The following is a 19,426-nucleotide window of genomic DNA, read 5'->3' as shown; positions in this document are numbered from 1 at the left end:
GGTGGAAAGGCCTAGATTCTTAAGTTATGGACGACCCTCTGAGGAGCACCCATTTGACTTTTGGGAAGGAAGTGAAACCTTGGTTCCTTTGAAGTAGTCCAGGAAAGGTGCTGACCATATCACTCCACTTTTGCTAATCTTGTATTTGCAGTTGCTAATTATTACTGCAACCTCTTTTTTGGCTGTACTGTTTTCATCCTTGCTTTGTTTTCTTGTAAACTGCCAGGGTGCCTTTTGGATATGAAGGGAAGGTAAAAAAAAAAAAAAGAGTTTTAAATTCAATAAATAATCAGTCTAGTAAATACAGCTGGCATCCTTTGCATCTTCCATGTGAAATATTAGCACACAGATTATAATAGTACATGAAGGGAATGGGAACAGAACATTCCTGGCTTTTAATCGGGTACAGCCTTACAGCAGTTGTGTTGTGCTGGATTTGATGATAGGATGTCAGTTTGTCTTGTCTAGCATTTATCATGGTTTGAAATCACTACGCACATCGTGCATCAAATATATTTTGTTCTTATGTATGGTTGTGCACCCTAAGGTTCAGTCTTACAGCCCAGTCTACTGTAGGTTTACTGAAAAACACCACTAACAGGTCACAGTCACCAAGGCCATGGTAACCTCCAGTTTAGACTACTGTAATGCATTCTACATGGGGCTACCCTTGAAAATGGTTCAGAAATTGTGATTGGTGCAAAATGCAGCCACCAGGGTGCTGATGGGGGCAACAGGTTAGGTGTACGTAATCTCAATTTTACAACTACATTGGGTGCAGATTGTGCTCAAGGTGCTTAGACTTAAAGCCCTTAATGCCTAGGGCCTAAATATATCAGAGAATACCTGCTATTCATGCCTTGAGATTTGCAGACGAAGTCCTCCGAGTGGTCCCTGCACAGAAAAAAAAAAGCAGCTCAGGGAAGAGTGTGTGTTTTGTGGTGAAATTAATTTCCCACTAAGGTACATCTGACTTCTCCAATATATTATTTTTGGAAATGGGTTAACATCTCTTTTGTCAGGATTCTGGAGGAGAGGTGTGGTGAAGAATTGTTAGCTGACAAATAATTTGATGCCGCCTTTTTCTGCTGTTCTTAGAGTTATGGCATTATTCTGATTATATTTTGTTTGTATTTAATTCTATTGTTTTCAATATGTTTATATTGAAGTAAAATGTCCTGGGGCCTTACTGGCAAAAGGCAGTATATAAGACAAGACAAACAAACAAACAAATTTCAGTGAGACTTTCTTTCGCTTAAACAGTAGAGGGAAGTTCATTGAGCATGTGGCAGCAGAACAATTTCAGGCATTTTCATTCCCATTTTATTTACTGATAATGATAATAAATGTTAGTTAGCCTGTTATCTAATTTCCATCAACACTTCCTCATGTTCATTCCCCTCAGAGAAGAGATACTTTCCACCTCCACTGAACTTCTCACGGTCCTGGCCATTTTTACTTAGCATGCATGGAGTTGGCTGGAGCTAATCCAACCCGAAGGGCTGTGGTATGGCTAGGGGATGGGCCAGGCAAGTGAGGAGGCACTGGGTAGACCAGGCATAGGCAAACTCGGCCCTCCAGATGCTTTGGGACTACAATTCCCATGATCCCTAGCTAACAGAACCAGTGGTCAGGGATGATGGGAATTGTAGTCCCAAAACATCTGGAGGGCCGAGTTTGCCTATGCCTGTAGACTGTGGCACTGAGACCCATCCGAAAATGGGCCAAGAGTCCCAGCCTACTTTGTGAGAAATGCCGATGTATATGGAACTGCTGGGAGACTAGCCAGAGCCTTGGCAACACATTTAATCAACAGACAACTGTATATTCAACTGTATACTTCTTGAAGTTCGCAGGACCTACCATCTCTGTATGTCTATGATACTTCCACCTTGTCTACTCCTACTGAACAGGTTTGGAGTCACGGTGTATTCTTGGATCTGGCATACTCCTGGAGAAGCAGCCAGCGGTGGTAGCAGTGACAAGAGGTAGGAGTGTGTTTTACCATCTATATTTACTACGAGTAAGCAAAGACCTGCTTTTGTAACCTTCACACATTAACCGTGAGAGTGTGCTCCTTTCAGGACATGTAGCTCATATTGATATATTATTGAAAAGCAAACCTTTTGGAATATATGTATGAAGTGTGCTTCCATATTTTGATTCAGAAAAAGATGCATTTCAACTATTGCATCAGGACTTGGGGAAACAAAGGAGGGCAACCCCAGCATACGCAGTGGCGGAGCTTCATGCTCCGGCCCCGGGGGGGGCGGAGAGCAGGTGAAGTGGGGCTGGCGCGTGTCCTGGGGGCGTGGCATCCAGTGCTGGGGGGACAACCATGATGGCACCCCACCCAGATTGCGCTGCTGGGGGCGGTGTGCTCCCCCTGCACTCCTCTTCTTCCTCCAGTGAGCGTACGTACATCTCTCCCCAACCAAATGACGTCACTGAAGACACCAACCATCAGATTGCTTTTTGCAGTAAGGGATTGGCCTCAGGCACAGGTTTCAACATGAGCACAAATTACTTGGATGTAATGTGCCAGTTGAGTGTTTTGCACAAGCAGGGGAACAAATGGCATAACAAGGAAACCATGTTAGTGATTTGTTCAGAGGAGGGAGTACAGTGCTTTAGGCAGAGCCCTAAGGTAGGATTTCTTTGGTCTTTAAGGATATAGTTATTTACATTCACCAATAAGGCCAGCCACTCACAGGGTTTACTAAACGAGGCTTTGTCCAAGAGCATTTTTCCAGAGACATAAATTATTTTTGATAGGCCAGCTGCCAGCATACCCACTCAGCAAATGTATGGCAACATTACAGCACATTGTAAAAAGAGTGATGAACTTAAGGGGATAAGGAAAAGTAATCCTTACTGCAGCTGGCAAGAGTTTTACACTCTCTAACGGCCCTGGCAAATTGCATTTGCAGGGAGTTCAGCTTTGGCAATTTTCAAGCTCACTCACTTGGGCCTACCAGTTCTTGCTTTGGTTTATTACAGAGGTTTAAACATATGGGCCCATGACCTCCAAGTCTGTGACTCCCCAAGGTGACTTCAACAATCAAGTCCAGTTACAGTATTTCTTCCCTCTCTCTTCCCCTCCTCCCATTTCCCTTAACTTCCATTTCCTTGCTGACAGAGTTACAGAGCCATTCAGGGGCTGTGCCTGGTGTAGCAAATAGTTCAAGGCCTTGTCTGGACCCCTGCAGATGTGGAGGTCTGACATGCATCAGATCTGAGCAGTCTATACCATATTGCCCACTTGATCACCACTGTGATAAGAATCACACAATAGTCATGAACAACTTGTCTGTGGTGTGTTGCAGGAGCAATAAGGTTTCTCATGTCCATTGTGTTATGAACCATACTGTTATCGTTTCTGCTGTTTAGCCCAAGCCTGGGGGGGATGAATCACAATGATGCAAGTGTGCAGAAACAGTAATTGTATATATAGACTTGTCTCCTTTTATTTATTTATTTTTAAAGGGTTTCACCTATTCTTTTGGCCAATTTTGTTTGCTTCCAACCAGATATCCACCATTCTCCTAATTTACATGTGCTCCAGTGCCTGAAAGTCACCCAAATCAATGTTAACTCTTTCCAAGAACTTGGAAATTTAGGTTGTATAAGCAGGCATGAATTTGCCACTTTGTCTTGGTTAAAGTGGTACAGCCTGCTTACTTGAGGAGAGGGAGCAACACCTGGAAACAAGAGAGATGCTCCCCTTCTCAACATCAAACATCAGATAAAACGCTTCCACTGTCTTATATTTATCTAAAACAAAGCTGCATACAAGGAAGAGGGAGACCCTGGGCTTTCCCCTCACTTCAGCTTCCAATAATCTCCACTGATCCCAGAGGATGCTACAACTTTTGTTTAAGACTTTGGTGACCCTTCCCTTGCATTTCACCTCCCCTATAATTTCCATATAGTATTTATAGGCTGCTTTATAATCAGTTTCTCAGGGCAGCTCACAACAGAAGATAAAATACATATGCATACATACATCATTGTATTTGTATGCTGCCTTTCCGTAGTTAAAACCATGCTCAAGTCGGCTTACAACATGAACAAAATTACATAATTACAGGTATAAAAAGTAGACATAAAGACGAAATAAAACATCAAAAAGTGCACAATCAAATCAATCACCACATAAATCATAATAAGATCTAAAATAAAGATACACAATGATAACATCAATAACGGACACAACCCCACCCCACAGTGAAACCCGCTAAACAATGCCCTAGCCCAAGAGTCTGTTCAGCAACCTCAGCTTTTGTAGCTGGAGTCAGTCAGGCCCCTGTCCTCCCAGGCCAGGTGGGAAAAGGCCTGCAAGGCAGGCAGCAGGTCTTCCAGGACTCACAGCCAATATAACATTCATAATTATTTTTCTCTATTTTCTTTCCCCCTTCATTTCCAAATGTTTTGCATTTATAGCATAATTATATAGTGTCTATTCAAAAGTAAGTCTCGTGGAATTAAGTGAGTCCCACTGAATTAAGTGAGACTTACTACCAGATAAGTGGGTCTTTAGACTCAGTTTGTAAGATACCCTTACTCCAATTACTTTATATGGGGTTACTGTATCCCTGAAAGGATGCTATGAGGTTAGTCAAGCTGAGAGGTGAGAACATCTATCAACTTTGTAACTGAATACAGGATTGTATCCACCTGTTCCACATCCAAGACCTTTCCTTTTAATGTTTGTGCCTCACTTTTCTTTCCAAAAGTAAAGTCAAAAGCCGCTAACAATAATTTTAGTGTTTGTATGTGTGTGTCGCAAAGAGAGGGAGAAAAGCAGGGAGGAGAATGGCAATAAAATTGTACAATAACATCAATAAAATTTCAGTTCAGTTCCTAAGGGAAAACCCAACTATTCAATTAATAAACATATTACAAAGTCCATAAACATTAAATCAATAAATTCCTGCAGTGTGAATATTTCAATAAGTAACAAGGGGATAATAAAACACAAGACATACTTTAGTCAAAAATATGTACTCTCATGCACTCCCACAACTAATATTTTGGAGCATGCCATTATTATAATCCTGTACATAGTTACATGGGAGGCAGTCCCATTAAACTCAGTGGGCTCACTTCTAATAAGGCCCACTGTTTATCTAAAAGGTTGACTGTTGTAGTTAAATATTTCTACAAAATAAACAGCACCAATTTCATTACTGCAATGTGCTTAATGTGGAGCTTCAGTTGAAGACAACTTGGAGGCTGCAGCTAGTGCAGAATGAAGTGGCTAGGCAACCATGTGGAATATTGTTGTTGCCATGTTGCTGGAAGCATGAAACACCCATTTCTAAAAGAACTACTGGTCTGGAGAAAATTTATCCTGATGTTTTTTCTACCATTCCTCCTCCATACAAAAAAGCCGCATTTGAAAATTTTCAAAGAGGAGATAAAATATCAGTGGGTGGAGTGCAGGTGTGTGTGTGTGTGTGTGTGTGTGTGTGTGTGTGTTGTGTGTGCTTAGCTTACTTTCAATGTGCCTAAATGTGCCAATAGAACATGGTAAAATCATTTTAAGAACATGAGAAGTATATGCTGAATCAGGCCAATGGCCCATCTAGTCCAGCATCCTATTTCCATAGTGGTCAGTCAGAATATACCTATGGAAAGCCCAAAAGCAGGAGCTTAGTACAACCGTGCACTCTCCATTTGCAATCCCAGCAGTGGCCATCTGCAAAGCTACCCCCCCAAAAAAAACAATGGCAGCCAAAGACAAGGTCTCCTATACTTGATATTCCTTCTTTACCAAAAAGGAGGTCAGTTTCTACTTGCATATGCCTCCTTGACAGAAACAAACTAGGGAGCTATGATATGCTTTGTGGCCAGCTCTTGTGTTCCCTCAGCAAGGGTAAGGGAACCTCTTGCCCTCCAGATGACATTAACTTCAACTCCCATCAGCCCTAGCCAGCAGTCAGTAATGATGGGAGCTATAGCCTAGCAATCTCTAGCAAAGGATCTCTCTCTCTGCCTCTTTTCTTTGTGAATGACACGAGTGTCTCTATATGACAGAGGCCATTGAGGCTTCAGCCACCGAGCTGCCAATTCAGTGAGTCATTCTGGAGAGATTAACAGTATGGAAAAGGGAAAAGGTGGGCACTTATCCACCAGGTCCGTACATAGCACAGTTGTTAGTGGGCAACGAACAATTTCCCTCCAGTGAAGGCTGAAGCAATGCTGGATGGAGTTTCTGGAACCGCCATGTGCAGCCTGCATGTCCCCTTGCTGAGAGAAATGACTGTAGAATGTGGCCTTTTGCTGAACACAAAGCCAGGCTGCCAGGAGAAGGATGCTGTGCCTGTGTTATGGAAGACGCCTGTACGTGAATTAGTTTTATGTGTGTAGATCAGTGCACGCTGACCAACACAGTCTTCGCAGTAAGGCTCTATTCTGATGGCATGAGTGTCACGACGACCGGTAGACTCTTATCTGTTGCAGCCTTCATCCACCTTCACAACCATTGTAACATACCACTTGTTATCTTTTGCCTGTTCTGCCATTAAGGACTTCTTGGATCATTCTTTGTCTAGCTCCTCCCCCTTGACCTTACCACCTTCAGTGACCCTACTGGGAATATGAGACTCCCGATGGCTTCACTCACAAGGATCATAGGAACGTGCAAGCCCACTCACCGCAACCAGGTGATGATCCAAAAACCCATCCCAAACCCAAACCCCAAAAAGTCCCATGGCGATTGGCAAATGGTAACGGGGGCAGGACCATGAAATCTTGAAACCCCTAGTCATGAACTGGCACATGGGCAGTGGATGCAGACTCAGTTGTTCTGACTCAAGGAATGAGGCAGTTGAGTAGCCCGGCAGCTGTATCCATGACTGAGCATTCCTATTTAGGATCCACTCTGCTCACCTCGAAAAGGGGGAAGGCCTAGAGAAGCTGCCCTAAACATAGTCTGCCTCCCTTTTTCTCTGACTGGATTACTGTGCCCAGTGGGGTCACCACCCAGTGGTCGGAAAAGACAAATGAACTTTGGAACATGGACTATATGGACTTTGTTGGATAACGCAGATAATGAGCGTCCCAAATGGAAGACTGCCATCATTGCAAGAGAGTTGTGATGTTTTAACATCAATATTGCAGCACTTCAAGAAACTCGAAGAGCAGGAGAAGGACAGCTGAAGGAAGAAAGAGGAGGCTACAAATTCTTTTGGAAAGGTCTATCTGAACAAGAACGTTGAAGTAGGCTTTGCTATCAAAAACCATCTTGTGGAGCTCTTGTCAGAAGTCCCTACCAGCATTAATGAGCAACTTTAAACCCTTTGAATAAAACTCGTCAAAAACCAACAGGCTACTATTTTAAGCACTTATGCACCAACACTGGATGCCAATTCTCAGCTGGATGCCATCCTTTCAGAGATGCCTAAGGCCTGGGTGATTTTAATGCAAGAGTTGAGTGAGATTTTGATCAGTGGCCTGGGACTATTGGGAAAGAAGGAACTGGCAACAGCAACCAGAATGCAATCTTACTTTTGACTATATGTGCAACGCACAACCTTGTTATTACCAACACATTTTTTTCGACAAAAGAATAAATTTAAAACATCATGGAGGCATGAGAGATTTGGGAACAGCATGGGCAAAGGTCTATTTGCACAAGCTAAAAATGCATAGTTATTTAGTTGAATACTCGTGCACACACCTAACATTTTTGGCCCAGTATTACTTATGAGGGCTACTCATGGCAGCAGAGCAAGGAAACACATATACTCATCAAGAGAGAGAGGAGAAAAGGAAGCTGAAAATGTTTGTTTTGATAGAAGCAACTAATTCAAGATTCGAAAACATGGGTCTGTCCCATAATCTGTTCTAGAGACTTGTTCTGAATTCCAAGTCTACCCTGTTACATCTCCCAAGTAAGGGGGAATGTTTACCCCACCCTTGTGTTCCCTCTGCCTGGTCCGTTTTCCTTCAAATTGTTTAATTCATCATAATTGAAGACAGGCACAGAGAGTTGTTGCTCCTTCCCAACCTCTCTTCACCATACGTCTCTCTCATACATTTTCCCCCTCCCTCTGTGCACATGAAATTGATGAATGCCTCTTTAAGGTCTCATGCCTGCCACCTCGACAGAACACCCTTGTAAATCAGATAAATATCTCAAGGATCCTTATCCTGGGAAAATTGAGATAATTGCACTAAATTGAAGTGCCTCTTTTTTTCAGCTGGAGTCTCTTGTAGTAACAGGTGCGCACTGACTGCTAATTCCTGCACAGGAATTACTCTGTCTCTCTCTCTCTCTCTCTCTCTCTCTCCATGTCAGAAGCAAAAGCTTCCAGTAGCAGGCCCAAGTCAATCCGCTGAACTGATATTTAGCCAAGATAAATTATCAATCAGGAACCTTTTTACAGCTCTATTCGAGACTCATTGCGAAAAGGTCACCCTTGCCAAGACCACAGTTATTTCTGACATTCTCAAGCTTATAAGCATTCCTGTGTTGGGTAGAAGAGAGGCAGGATTTGTCACGACTCATGCCAGGCTCAAGCAATTCACTTGAGTTCTCACAGCTGGAATCAATTTGAACAGAAGCCAGAATGGCTATGTTCCACCTTCACTGTTAGAGGCAATATGTCTCTGAGTACCAGTTGCTGAGAATCACAGGAAGGAAGAGTGCTCTTGTGCTCAGATCCCACTTGTGGGTTTTCCTTCAGGCATCTGGTTGGCTACTGTGGGAACAGGGTGCTGGACTAGGTAGGCCATTGGCCTGGCCCAGTAGGACTCATCTTACATTCTTAAGCACTTTCTGGAGTAACCAGCTGCAAAGGAGCATGTGGGCCCTGTACCATTAATAATGTTGAAAAGGGCTTATTAATTAGGAAATGCAGGTTCGAACATGTCAAAACGTGCAAGCCTGGACAAAAAGATAAATCTTCACAAGATGTCTGAAGCAACTGAGAGTTGTTGCTTTACATATGACAGTACAGCGGCAACAGAAGAAAATCTTGCCAAGTAAGGCTGAATGTACTGTGCAAGCATCAGCATTAGCCAGCAAAAATTGGGGGGGGGGACGACATGAGTAGGCTTTTACTTTTCACTATGGGGTCATATTGCTTTCAATTCCTACCAAGGAGACAGGCAGCTTCTCACCTGCCTGTGAGCCACCTGGTTTTGCCTCATCTGGCCTGACAGCAGAGCAATTCTGCAGCCTGGCTGCAGCAAGGACAGAAAGCTTAAAGCTGGTCCACTGATCAGGGCAGGTTATTAACTCATTTTCCAAGTCAGTCATGAAAAGGAAGGGAGAGTCAGGTCACAAGTGTGCTAAAGGGGAAGAAGGTGACTTTTCAACACCCACTGCTCCCCTTACCTCTTGCACAGCCCCAGGTGGGATGGGGTGGAAGGGAGGAAGGAAGGAAACCATCATTGCAGTAATTCTGGTATTCTGCTGAACACAAAAGCAAATGGGGAATCTGACAGGGACTGAAAGTGAATGATGGTGCAATCTGAACAGGATGATTATTTCTCAGAGAGTATTCAGGAAACACCTGGGGTCCCAAGAGAAACCAGCAGGTGGGGTTTTATAAGTGTAAACTACACTAGGGGAAGAACTTATATGGCAGGACAGCTGTCCAGATAAGCAAAGCCAGGTTCCTTGCAGCCTTTGACATATAGATGCTGAGCTGCCCACAGATCTGAACACATCAGACACAAAACAGCATGTCTCCTCCCATCCCAAAACCACTATTCCCTATATGTATGTCTCCTCCCATCCCAAAACCACTATTCCCTATATGCTCCTGTATACCTTACTGCCCATAGTTTAGGCATGTGGAAACACAGAGTCCTGTTGGTCTGAACCTGACACGCTCATTCAGGTTCTAAGTTCCTCTTCATATTGTGAACTGTAGGAATTAAGATTTAAATCTCTCTTCAGAGCAGGATCCATTTAAATACCTCATGCAAAAAGGCTAAGCCAGCTACAGAAATCTACTGCTGCTCAGCTGCTACTTCCATCAGCAATGGGGAAACTCATCCAAGATGGTCCAAGCATGCACATTGCCTACATAGATTGCAGTGTGTATGCTTGAGGTCATCTTGGTGGGTCGCTCTGGTTCCCCCATCAATGGTCCTCTTGATATGTATCCTTATGCTTGCTACTAAAATCCTTGTGAGGTAGCACCTCCAAGATAGCACACAACCACCCTAGCAGAATAAAGGATATTCAAGACTAAGGTGGTGCACTTTGAAGAACCTTTGTATCATCTTGCAAAAATGATGTCAGGTTAAGATGCACCTTTTAGCACAGGCAATTGGATGATGAGTTCAGAAAGTTCCTCCCATTTAATGTTTGTGTGTTACATAGCTGATTTGAACAGAGCTGAATGTAACCCTACTTGTGACTGCATGGTGAAGGGCAAGCTATAAATATCTATATATAAATAACATTAATGCATTGGGTGAAATGGACCTTCAGTTTGTCTCTTCTGGACCTACTGCCGTCCAGCTGATATGTCAGGTGTAGAATATGTGCTTGCTTTGCTCTGGACATTTACCCCTCCAAACGGATACATTATTCATAGCTCCCCTCCCCCAGTCTCTGCAGGAAGTGGGACAAGGGACCCAAGAAATAGGTCAGGCTGCGATCTTCCAGCCCTAACTACTGGAGAAGCATATGGGTTTAAAGGATAGCAGCTGTTCCTGCTTCCCCAGCCCATTATGGCAACCAGACACCCACTTCAGTATGGATTCATGAGAGCAGATTCTTCATAGGTTTTCTCACATTAGCAATAACTGGACCATGGGGGCAGGCCATAGGTGAACAGGATGACAGGCAGAAAACTGGTCTACAGAAAGACAAAACATAAAGTTAAAACATATATTTGATAGTCTGTAATGGTCTGCTAATTATTTTTCTCCCCATTAATTCGTTATTGGTAAAAGTGAAAAGGTGTAGGAGGTAAGGGAAGCAAACTTGTGTACTGAGTGGGTAGGAAGAAGAAATGAGATCTGCTGCAGGGCAAATTTCTACTCAACCCTGAACTTAACTATGGTGATGAGCGAAGCTCCTTAGCTTGAAATATCAGTGACCCACAAATAATTTATCTAGCTGCTGTCGCATTCACCAAAGTGAACTGTTAAAAGCAAGCTACTTGAGAGGCTCGGAAATTGGAGTTTTTGCCTTCTCCTTGTGTTGGGAAGTGACCTGAAGACCAACCTGTGTAGAGCACACACACCCCTTTTGGAATTTCTTATGAGGCAATCAAGGAAGGCCATGTTGCACTTGTTCCATCCTACTCCAGAACTTTCCCTTGCTGAAACTTCACCATGAAGTAACACCAGGTGACATTTCCGCAGTTCTTGGCAAAGAGAATCAGCTTGACACTGTTTTGATTCTCCCCTTCCCCCTCTATGAAACTCCCACACGGCACTTTACAATTCAGCTTTGCTCTGAAATGCAGATCTTTGGCTACACAGCTAAGCAGCATGGCAGGCATGAAGCACCGTCAATCAAGCCCAGTCACAACACATCACATCTTAGAATTATGATGGATTTGTGAGGAGGGGAGAAAGAGAACCACAGGAACAAGCAGAAGCACCTGAACAAGGGAACTGCAGAAGACAAATCATCTGCATGTCAAATACTCCATGTAGCAATCACCTTTTGCCTTTCAAATGAATTTTTAGAATATTTGCAATAATCAGGTACTAGAAAGGCTGTTGGGGAAACTGGCTGCATACATTTTAAGCACATGACCACCCCTCAAAGAAGTCTGAGTTTACCACTCTCAGAACCACAGTCCCAAACATCCTTAACAAACTAGTTCCCCAGATTCTTTGAGTGTTGCACTTTAAATGTATGGCGTGTACGCAGCCACAGACATAAACCAGAGGGCTGGATTTTAGTTTTATGTAAGAAGGAGTGCAATACAAATGGCTCTCAATGTGTATCTGTGACTGCCTCAAGGCTGTCACTATTTTGCAGAATGAATTCAATCACATACTAGAAATTTAAGTTTGTGTAATTAAAGTGCTGTATCACAACAAATTCACTTTTTAAAAAACGCGGACTTCTTGCAGTTAGGAAAGTGAACGGGAAATGCACTAAAAGTGTATACTACCTATTGAGAGACAGGAAGACATATATCTCCATGCAAAATAATCAGGATGAATGTTGATTGTCATGTAAGCTCCTCAGAAACAAATCAGAATGAAGCTCCAGTAAAGCATGGACATTGTATAACCTCCACCTAAGTTTTCTGACTTGCTAGTCAGGATGAATGCTAAATAATCAAGTCATCCGAGAAGAGTTTACAAGTTCCAAGACAGAATATATCAGAATTCCAGTTGCTGTGGAGTAAAAACAGGAAAAGGCTTCCTTGTGGGCTTCCCAGAGGCATCTGCTTGGCCACCATGAGGAACAGGATGCTGGACTAGATGAGTCTTTGATCTGATCCAGAAGGGCTCTTGCGATATTATTTGTAACTGTCCTCTCCATGGGCATGCCAGTCTATCTCCATTCCTTCCATCTGCTTCAGTGAAGAGAGGGGAGCAGACCAAATTCTGCTAAACACTGAAGGAACAATTCTGAACTTCATGTGTCTCAATCTCAGGTCATTTCCAGATGAACTGTTTATTAAGCATTCATCCTGATTTCTTTGCACAGATTTGCAGGGAGGTTAGGCAATGTCAGCTATCCATTGAGCTTTCATTGTTTACAGATATGGTCATACAACATGTCATCAAGCATTATTGCACACATTCCATTGCACACACCCCTTCCTTATCACAAAACATCCAATTTTTTTTTGGGGGGGACAGGTACATGATTGAGTCCCACCCCAAAATAGTGATCATCTTGAAGCAGCCTCGAGGCATATCCATACTTGCCTCTTTCCAGGCAGAGCTCTGTGCTTGAAAGAGGCAAGTATGTGCCGCAAAATCCCACTCTTTAAAGCTGAATCAGAGCAAACTTCAGGTTTTCTGCAGATTGACATTTACTCCTATTGAACCTTAAAGAGTGGATTTTCATGCGGTATGCTCTGGAGCAAAAGTGGGGCGCTCAGCTATAGAGCTTTAAATTGTGGACTGTGCCTAGAAAGAGTGGAGGGAAAGTGTGGATCAGACCTTAGTCTCCAGCTTAATTTATGGAAACAATTCACCCACTACCTTCACATATAATGCAACAAAGACATTGGGATAATTGCCTTGAAGGTCCCTGATGTAGTTCCATCTATGAAGAGAAGCAGGTCTGGGGCTGCCAGCACTTTGGTCAGAGTTCACCAAGAAACCTCCAGTTATACCACTATGAATTCTCCAGTGAAAAGGTGGGATATAAAAATGTAATAGACATAGCATAAATACAGTGCAAATGAAGTGCAAGGAAAAATAATTAATCCCATTTGTCAAGAAACTTTATCAGGAGACCAAAATCTCATTACAATGAAATTCATTTTTATTTTTATTATAGCTGCTGCTGTGACAATTTTCCTTGTTTATGTGAGGAGTGTGCTATTAGATGTCAGGGAAAATTTCATAATCTTTGAGGAGGTAACTTGTTAGACTAAATAAAGAAGGCTGCAAGGATCAACATGATAACATTTTAGAATTATATATATTCTGGCGGAAAATAACCAGTGTGTTAAAGAGCATCTAGGTGCCAGACAATTTCAACAGTTTTCTTTTGCTTTAAGAGATAGCACTAGCAGTCCAAAGGTATGAAGCCTCCCCAGAAGTCTGCTCACTTTTTCTAGTGGCAGCGTTGTGGCCAGGCATTGGGGTCCCTTCAGTGATCCAGTGGCGGACAGAGATTGATGCCTCCTTCATTGCTGTCTGGGCTGCATCACCGGGTGGTCCACACCCAAGGATGGTCCCACTGTCCAATCAGCGCCAGCAGGAGGTGTGCCACTGGTAAATTTAAACCGTGACATGGCTGGGGAGCCCTCCTCTCTTAAACAAATATCGCCCAGTGACCAATATTCCCCGGGGGCGGGGGGTAGGGTGCTTGGGAAGGTGGTGGCAGTCCACCTTCAAGCATGCTTGGAGGAAGCTGATTACTTGGATCCATTCCAGTTTGGTTTTCAGGCCTGCCATGGCTGTGAAGCCAGCTTGGTTGCTCTTATAGATGACATTTATCAGGAGATGTAGGGTGACCCTGCTTGCTTTCCTCGATCTGTTGACAGATTTCACTACAGTTGACCACAGTATCATTCAGCAGCACCTTAGGGAAGTCAGGGTTGAGGACACTGAGCTTCAGTGGTTCGGCTCCTACCTCCAGAACTGCTTACAGAAGGGATGCTGTTGTTCAACACCATGTGAGATGTCCTGTGATGTTCCTCAGGGTTCCATCTTGTCTCCCGTGCTATGTAACATCGATATGAAGACACTGGGAGCTGTCATCAGATTTGGGCTGAAGAGTCATCAATATGCTGATGACACCCAGACCTGTCTCTCTGCTCCATCTTAATCAGGAGAGGCGGCTGACATGTTAGACCACTGCTTGACAGTGATGGGATGGATGTGGGCCAATAAACTGAAGCTGAATCCTGAAAAGTCAGAGGTGTGATGTGTACCAGGTTCCCACGCCCAGGAGGCAGGAAGATGACCTGTAATGGACAGGGTCACGCTCCTCTGGTAGGGGCAGGTCAACTGCTCCAGGATGTGCTTGAATTAATCACTTTCACTCTGGTGGCCTCAGTTGCTATGAGTTTCCCACCCTCAGCTGCCTTATCAAGTTTCAGTGAGAATTGTTGAGATAATGATGTAAAGCACATTGAATACTTGAAATGCACTGTATTAATGTCACCAAGCATTATGTTTTCACTTCAGGAAGCAAAATGAAGATTTGTGTTTTTGACAAGGAGCTTATAACAAGGGTGATGTTTCAGACAGAGATTTCAGACATATCACCTGATAATTTTTAAATAGTAGAAATTTAAATATACAAAGACAGTAATGCCAGCCATTATTACCATTTGCCCTTACATATATCTTTTATTCCTGAAATTTCAAATGTTTTACAATGAAGTTTCTTCAATCATTTTGGGGAAATATAATGATCTGAGGAGGCCACAGCTAAATTTACTTACTAGGTATCATTTATATCCTACCTTTCTACTGCCAGGAAATTTAAGGGTATGGGGTTCCCGGGAAGGTTTCCATCCAGACATTGGCTAGCCCCAACCCCACTTAGTTTCAACAGTGTTGCTAGATCATGCACCTTCAAAACACAGGGGTGCATCAAATGTTAGGGATACTTCTGTTAATACAGCCTATCACCGAAAGTAGCGGTCTCACTCTATTCTGGTCAGAGCACACCTGGAGTACTGGGTCCAGTTCTGCACACCACAATTTTCAAAGGATATTGACAGGCTGGAACATGTGCAGAGGAGGGCAACTAAGAGGAGCAAGTGTCTGGAAACCAAGACTTATGAGGAATGACTCAGTTGGGTATGTTTAGCCTGGATAAGAGGAGACTGAGCAGCGATATGATAGCAATCTTCAAATATCTAAAGGGCTGTCACATGGAAGATGGAGCAAGCTTGTATTTTCCTGCTCCAGAGGGTAGGATGTGAACCAATGGCTTTAAGTTACAAGAAAGGACATTCCGACTAAACATCAGGTAAAAACTTTGACAGTAAGAGCTGTTTGACAGTGAAACAGACTCCCTCGGAAGGTGGTGGTCTCCCTTGGAGGTTTTTAAGCAGAGGTTGGGTGGCCATCCGTCTTGGATGCTTTAGTTGAGATTCCTGCATTGCAGGGGGTTGGACTAGATGATCCTTGGGGGTCCCATCCGGCCCTCTCCTCAGTTCATACCCCAGCCTGCTGCTACTGGGCCAGCTTTATGTATGAGTGTTTTTGCCTGACTGGAATGTGCCCCTAAACTTTAATAATGCCTCTTGTTTCTTTGAGTAGAGGACAGAGGGGTGTAGAAACTAGCCTACTGAACAAAGGTAACATTTATTAATTGCTCACCCACTTTCCCCCTGCCCAGCAATGGCATGTGGCCTCCCCTTAAAAAGGTTGTCCAGAAGGAAATGTGATCCTTGGTTTGAAAAAGGTTTCCCACCCATTCTAATTGATACTTTTAAGTAGTAGTTTTATTGGCCTGGCTGATGCACTCGAGTAAGGGTGAGAATAATGGGTGTGCCATACAAAATCCATTGAAATAGTTGCGCTAGCAGAAGCTTGTTGTGCGACAGAAAGGGTTGGGGCACAACCAACCTCAAGAACCATGCTGGCTTCCTTCACCTTCCCTTGCAAAATCATTCAGCTAGCACAACTAGTACCCTGCTAAGGGACATTAACTTACCGCAACACTGAATTATTCTATTGTGAACTAGACTGAAATGAAGATGCAGGAAGCTGTCCTATAGCGGGGGGGGGGGGAGCTCTTTATCCATATAGCTCACCATTGCCTACATTGACTGGCAGGGACTCCGTCAGGCAGAAAAAGCATTACCCATCACCTGCTACCTGATCCTTTTCACTTGGAAGTAAACCTGGGGGGCTTTTACTTCCCAGGGTCCCCCTCCTTCAAAAAAAGTGGCATACAAATATTGCAAATAAATAGTGAGCAAAAGAGATGGACAGAATCAGGCAGGGAAGGAAAAGAGACTAGGAACAGAAAAAGCCAACATCCTTCTGGCCTAAACCTGGAAGAACATCAGTCCAATTGCACATGCTCAAGAACCCAGGGCCTGGCTCGGCGGGTTAATGTGACAATCCATTTCTGACAGTGTGTCAATACAAAGCAATTTAAGAGTGCATGAAAAATCGACCCAAGGTAACAGGCAATTTCTCTGCTCTGCTGGTTTAGATGGAAGTGGGGTCCAGTGAGGCTGGAGTATCTCAGCAAGCTCACTTCAGTCAGCAATGCCCAGCATCTCCCATCTCAGACTGTCACAAAAAGGGGGCGCCTGGTGGGGAAAAGGGATAAGAAAGTCAGTTCCCAAAGACAGAAACGGGCAAAACGGGCAAGAGATCCTTGTGGTCTCTCTAACGAATCATGTTGAATAGCTGCAGCACACACATTCCCCCTGAAACAAAACAGAATAGCAAAAAGAAAAGGTAGTCAGCTTTTCAGAGGGTGCAAGAAAAAGGATTACCCACTTATAAAGATACTCATGTACTGTATTCCTGTAGAAGTTGCTGGTCTGGACAAGGCTCTCTGCACTGCAAGAAGGTGAAACCAGAGCTGCATATCATGCAGGGATATTGTGGGTAGCTTCCTCTGTGGGCAGCTTTACAATAAAATAATTGACATGATAACGAGACATCACTTAAAATCAATAGGTGGAAAATCATTATTCTACTTACTCCTAAGACTAACAACAAACAGCACAGTATTTTGATTGTAAAAATCCATTCTGTTTAACTAAGTATGAAGGCCTGAAACAGAGTGCATAGGAGAACCAGATCTGGTGCTTGCAGCTGGCCAGGTTGAGCCCTGGCCAAGGGCCCCAGGGACTGAAGAGGCCCCTCACTGGCCTGACATGGCTGTGCCATCACAGGCCTCCTTTCTTGGACAGCCATTTTAGTGGTAGCTGGGCGGCAGTGGCACTTTTGAATAGAAGCCAAGCTAAAATGCTTCCCAAGCCTCTGCTAGAGATGGTGGGGAATAGTGTTGCCATGGTTAATGGTAGCAAGGGGGGGGGGATACTATGTGGTCACATTAGAGTGGCACTATGCCAAAGACCCTCTGAAGTCTGTTGGAACAGTTTCCAAAGCGATAGCCACATTAGTCAACTGCAGCAAAACCACAATACCTCAGGTTACATACGCTTCAGGTTACAGACTCTGCTAACCCAGAAATAGTACCTCGGGTTAAGAACTTTGCTTCAGGATGAGAACAGAAATCATGTGGCAGCGGTGGGAGGCCCCATTAGCTAAAGTGGTGCTTCAGGTTAAGAACAGTTTCAGGTTAAGAATGGACCTCCGGAACGAATTAAGTACTTAACCTGAGGTACCACTGTACTCTTGTGGCACCTTAGAGACTAACTAACCTGACATAAGGTTTCATGGACCACTGGTTAGCTCTTATTCACCTCCTAAAAATGTCAACCAAGTGAGCCTTGGAGATCTCCCAGTTACTGGTGCCACACTTATACACAAAAAGGTCCATTCCTGGGAGAGAACAACCTCACTGTAATGCAGGTGGTGGTGGCCACTTACTCCAGATGAAGTCATAGATCTGGGAGGAAGCAGTCTCCACGCCATTCCAGCTCCTGACCACCAACAGTTTCAAAACTATTGGCTGGTGATAGATCCCTGGAAAGTCTTACCTTTATCCCAGGGACAGGTGTAACTTTTCTCCCTCACTTTTGGGAAATATAGGAAACCTCTAGCTCGTGAGCACTTACAGAGGACGACTGAAGTAAAATTCATTTTTATATCTCAATCACTCATCAGGCAAGGTGGCTACCAAATGCCAAACCAAAGGAGGACACATGCTGAATGATGGGTACTCCCTCTTGCTATATAGCAAGTAATTATTTGTGGGTTAATCCTTGATTCACTTGTTCTAGCAAGAAGTAGCAGGGGAGAAAGATGTATATTATGGAAATGAGGTTCAAGTTAAAGCAATAACAGTTTCCGTTTTCAACTGCTTTTCATGATCTGCCCTCGGGAGATTGTGCCTAAATGAGATTGAGCTGCAGTAAGAATGCTCATAATCCTTTTGGAATGGAGGAAGGAGCTAACTCATCCACATGACACCAAGTTCATAATCATAGAATCATAGAGTTGGAAGAGACCACAAGGGCCATCGAGTCCAACCCCCTGCCAAGCAGGAAACACCATCAGAGCACTCCTGACATATGATTGTCAAGCCTCTGCTTAAAGACCTCCAAAGAAGGAGACTCCACCACACTCCTTGGCAGCAAATTCCACTGTCGAACAGCTCTTACTGTCAGGAGGTTCTTCCTAATGTTTAGGTGGAATCTTCTTTCTTGTAGTTTGGATCCATTGCTCCGTGTCCGCTTCTCTGGAGCAGAGGGTCCCTTATATAGAATGGTAGAGTAAGGCTTGCTCACTTCAGTGTTGTTCTGTCCATTCACAAGCAGGCTGGCATGAAGGAAGGAAGAAAAAAAATCTTCAAAATACTTTCACACATCATAAATTTTAGTCCATGTGCCTGCTGTATAGCCTGTGGAACTAGCTGCTACTCAGTAAAAGCAGGGACCAGCGGCATTTATTACACACACTTCCTCCCTCTCCAAAGCTGTTGCCCACTCATTTGCAATCAGTCAAAAATTAAATGCCACCATTATTATTATAGTTATTAGATTCCCACCCTTCACAGCAATATAAAATACAGCATTAAAAACTATTTATCACATGCATTGTTTTATTTCAAAAGTTTATACCCCACTTTTCAGTCAGGCAAATAATACCTAAACCCTGCCAGAACTTACATACATGCAAACCCAGCAGCCTTTCATCCTCTGGA

At 43.6% G+C, this 19,426-nt stretch overlaps 1 protein-coding gene across 3 annotated transcripts in view; it reads left to right on the top strand.

Annotated features, from left to right (window-relative positions):
* LOC310700189 (clathrin heavy chain 2-like) overlaps positions 1-19,426 on the top strand; it is a 46,438-nt gene that overhangs the window by 1,149 nt on the left and 25,863 nt on the right. The window contains exons 1-2 of one of the 3 annotated variants that reach the window (XM_083489384.1): positions 53-107; positions 1,914-1,988. The gene's annotated coding sequence lies outside the window, so the exon portion shown is untranslated. Of the gene's footprint in view, positions 1-52; positions 108-725; positions 964-1,913; positions 1,989-19,426 lie in introns of those variants that run through there. The other 2 variants (XM_083489382.1, XM_083489383.1) reach the window with 2 other exon arrangements.

The sequence above is a fragment of the Podarcis liolepis genome (genome assembly GCF_965112155.1).
Source record: "Podarcis liolepis genome assembly, chromosome: 2".
Classification (NCBI taxonomy): Eukaryota; Metazoa; Chordata; class Lepidosauria; order Squamata; family Lacertidae; genus Podarcis; species Podarcis liolepis.
The sequence above is the reverse complement of the archived record's forward strand: the minus strand, read 5'-3'. Positions and strand labels throughout refer to the sequence as shown.